Source organism: Triticum aestivum, chromosome 7B (genome assembly GCF_018294505.1).
Source record: "Triticum aestivum cultivar Chinese Spring chromosome 7B, IWGSC CS RefSeq v2.1, whole genome shotgun sequence".
NCBI lineage: Eukaryota > Viridiplantae > Streptophyta > Magnoliopsida > Poales > Poaceae > Triticum > Triticum aestivum.
The window spans coordinates 12,516,624-12,521,077 of record NC_057813.1 but is presented as its reverse complement, the minus strand read 5'-3'; the positions used below and the strand labels follow the sequence as shown (position 1 = coordinate 12,521,077).

General features: G+C 41.2%; 1 pseudogene; it reads right to left on the bottom strand.

The window, feature by feature from the left end:
• Positions 1-666: 666 nt before the first annotated feature.
• LOC123157964 (uncharacterized) lies at positions 667-3,438 on the bottom strand (annotated as a pseudogene).
• Between the last annotated feature and the right edge of the window lie 1,016 nt (positions 3,439-4,454).

The window sequence follows — 4,454 nt, the reverse complement described above, 5'->3', positions numbered from 1 at the left end:
GGGCCGGCCCACGTCGTGTGTGGCTGTGTCCACATCACCCCGCGACCGACGCAAGTTTAGTCCCACCTCGCCGGCCGAAGGGGACGACGACCAGCTTATATACTCAGCTTCCGTCGGCACATTGAACTCCTCTGGTTACTACCCCATCGATGTACCGCGTCGATGCTGCCCTGTTGGGCCTAGTTTACACGATGTGTTCTGAAACGCCTGTCGTAATCGCCCAGTGGGCTTGATAACGACGGGCTTACTAAGAAACGCTGTGGACGGGCGTGCAATTTTTTTATCTAAAATATTTTTTAAGCTTTTCTAAACTAGACTAACACCACACTGTAAACTAAGTTTTTGCTAACAAAGTAACACGCAGTGTGCTGCCATAGTTTAGTGTACAAAAACATAACGACGACACGATTACACGATTACATATAACTATTCGGAAACAAAAAAATCATGTAAACAAAAAAAGGACTAATTATATAATATCTATGAAACAAAATATAATGTGGACATAAAAAACATAATTAAGTATATAATCTTTTCGGAACAAAATAGTGGTAAAATCAATAAATATGTCTATTACATAAAATTTATAAGCAAGTGCGCAAAGCGTTTGGAAAATATAGTCCTCCAATACCACCCAATCACATGCAGAACTCCTCCGTGCCGCATCTATTTCTTCTTCTTTGATATCCGAATAACTTTGTTTTTCACTTCATCAAGCTTGTTTCTTTCTGAAAAGATAAGTTGCGCAATCATTAACTCTCTCGAATCATCAATTAACCTCTGGAAAAAAAGTGGTGTTAGCACAGCGTTCATTGTACATCGTAGTCCAAACATGACTTGCGTACCTGTGAAAATAAGCCTATCCATTTGTCACCATCCCAATATTGAAAGCATCGAAGGAGAAATATTCCACACGAATTCCTAGTGCATACAATTTACGAAGATTAAATATCTACTATACATACAAGACCGACATTCTGTCAAAGTAAGAACTCACCCATCATGTTGTTTTGGCATGTCATACGTTTGAATAGGCCAATTGGAAACATCCGGATAATTCACAATTCCGGTTGCATTTGCTTCTTGGATATCTTCTGCTAGTTGTTTTCTCTAAAGATATAATAAACATGGTGGAAAGAATGTCATTCAGTGTATTAAAGAAAACGAATGTTACCAAATGCACATTTGAAAGTTAAACCTACCAGGTCCTCAACGAGTTCTCTAGTAACACTGTCAAGTTTTCCGGTCATCAACGAGTCAAGAACCTGAAACTCTCTCTTCCCGCTATGCATGACGACAATAATCCAGTGATTGTTTTGCTTGTTTAGAGGAATGTAAGTCTGCATCACAAGGACCATAAAACACAATCAGCACATACTATCGTATGTATGTACCGTGTAACCAATCAAACTTACATTTGATTTTTTGAAATACTCGTCCTCACATCTATACACGGGTCCATTACTATGCGACTCTGCTTCATAATCGTTACCGGCGGTCTTCTTTCCGGGTCTAATGTGAAGCACCCAATGTATCCTCTAAGTTGTCAACATGAAACGATCATCATTAACTTTGTCGATCAAATATGATGAGTATGCATTAATTACCTATAAATAATGTGTCAGATTTAACAATGGTATTTTTGAATCAATTGTAAAACAATATATGAAATTAACTTACGTCGCCACTTAGCCACTCATGGTTAATAATCTGACAAGCTCTCCGCACAGTGAGACCTTCTTCCATGCCATCATTGAAAATTTCTGTTTTGGCATGTTTTTGTGAATGATCATGCGCGCGCACGTACTTGATGGACGCTTTCACCACATCATACTCATCACTAGATTTGTTAACACCACCATTTTGGAACAATTCTGTAACGCACAACTCAAATAATTATAAACACAAATATATAAATAATTATTACACAAGAACAATTAGAAACACAAAAAACTTACTTCCTTTCGCAGAACGTTTTGCACGCTTGTTCGGTTTAGGGACCACATAAGGAGACTTGACATGTTGTGATCCTTTGCGCTTGCGCCTGCCAGTAACCTCCTCCACTTCCTCTTGTACTCCTTGAGAACCAAGCGACGCATGCGATGCGATTTCGTCCGTCTCTAAAGATGTGGGAGCTTTTTCATCTGATACTTCTGGTACTTGGATAGGATCATCCATATCACCCTTGAAACTATCCTAGTACTCAGGTGTGCAGTAAAAAGGTGTGTTTCCATGAGAAGTTACATCAACGCCGTCATCAACCTTTTGCAAATTCATTTTGGAAGGTGTGCGGAACCGGTCTGAATCATCTTTTTGATATACAAACTCTTTTTTCGGACGTCCACCATCGTTTGAAGACTCATTAATGCCTCCGTACAGATTCTCTTCGTCCTCTTCCAGGTTAATGGGTTTGTAGAAGACGCCGGTTTTGTTCAGTTTCTCAATCATCCTCTGCAAGAAAACATTTCATCTTAGTTCTTCAATTCAGTGATGGACATTAAAGTGACGTGCTCAAGTGTTACCTGTGTGCATAACTCTGGCAAACGAAGCATTTCCTTCCGAAGCTCATTCATCTCACTCAAAATCCGGTCCATAGTAGGCTTCTGGCTCGAAGCCTCTGAGGTACTGCCCTCTTTCCTCGTTCCAGTAACATTAGATTTTTTGCTACTAGCTTTCTTGGTTTTTTGAGCTTCTTCTTCCGCAATTTTTTTCAGCCTATACTCCTCTGTAATGTTGTCATCGATCTAAAAATGCAACAAGAGAATTATCATACAAACCATATGCATATTTTACTTTATTTCATAAATGTAAAAAAAACATGATTACTAGGATTACCATCCCAACACCACGACCATATTCATAGTCGTATTTGTCTCTTCTCACAGCCATATCTTCCGTTCAGTTCCTCATCAGCGGGCTCAACAATGCCAACGGATCATATTTTGGACCGGTGATTGGTTGCACCTTCTCCCAGTATAGGTACTACAAAACACATAAACTAATTAAATTACATGTTCTTCCGTGACATTTTAAAACAAAAGTGTTGAAATTAATAAATACAACGTACTTGCAAAAGGGCGAGGTTTCCCTTGGGCCACTGCCTAACATGGCCGTCCTGCAGAAGCTTACCAATCTCCGACAGACAGAATTATGAAGTGAATGCATTCCAGTTGAACTTCCTTATCAACTTAATATTTTGCACTGAGGCATAGTATTTTTTCGGGACGTATTCATGAGACACTTGTGCAATTATAGTTCCTAAGAGCACTAGAAATGTCATCCGAATAAAGTCATCATCAGTGCTCTTATTCTTCACAATCTTTTCTATGAGATCATCAATCATGATCTTACCATTTTTCTTGCTAACAAAACTAACTTGTATTTTTTTGGTTGCTTTTTCTCCTTCAGTACTAAGAAACCCAAAAACATCCACTCCATTGTTTTTCCAACCAAATATGGAGTACACATCATCAGGCCTTAGTGAAATAAGACCTTTACTTCCAGCAGTACTTCCAGAACTCTCTTCAACCATGAATTTTTTGTTACTCGGATTGTAACCTTGGAGTAAAAAGTGAAGCAAAAAATCACGCATCTTTATCGATGGTATTCTAAACATGCCCTGCATATCCGTTTCATAAAACCTAAATTTCTGACTGGGTGACAGTTTTTCAACTAGGCTAACCCACTTTTGAACAGAACATGGAATGACACCGTCGATATTCATACTGCATCAAATAGATTTCTGTCACATACCATCATACCGCTATGAGCCTCGTCGTATAAAAAAACCGGAAAAAAAAACTTATACGACAGCGACGGTGGGAGAGGCACCGGCGGCGTATAGAGGGCGACGGGTCAGGGGACGCAAGCCGGCGCGAGCGCACCGACGGCGTTTGTATGGTGGGGCGTCGGTGGGAGAGGCACCGACAGCGTATAGAGGGCGACGGGTCAGGTCAGGGCAGGCCGGCGCGGCCGCACTGGCGTCGTTTTGGAGTGTGGGGCGACGGGCGACGTACATTGGCAGCACGTGCAGATCGCGGCGGCGGCGAGACGGGCTGGACGTGGAAGGAAAATTGGCATGCGCGTCGGCTAACGACGTCGCCCGAGCGCTGATTGCGGCGTCGTTGTTAGTGGACGGCCCCATCCACGCATGCGCGTCGGTTAGCGAGACGGCCGGCGTTTTTTTTACAGGGCCTCATTTTTTTAACTAAATAAAATAGGCACATTTATTTTAACTGTATCAAATTTTTTTACCTTAACCAATTTTTTTTAACTTAGCCAAACGTGCCCATTTTTTTAACTTAATCAAATAGGCTCTTTTTTTAACTTAGCCAAACGTGCCCACTTTTTTCACGTGCTACAGTGCCCTAGCAGGGCACGCACGCAAAAATTTGTCCCGTTTCGAGTCCGTATGGATTTTCTACGATTTTCCGGGCCGAAAACCTAGAAAATAC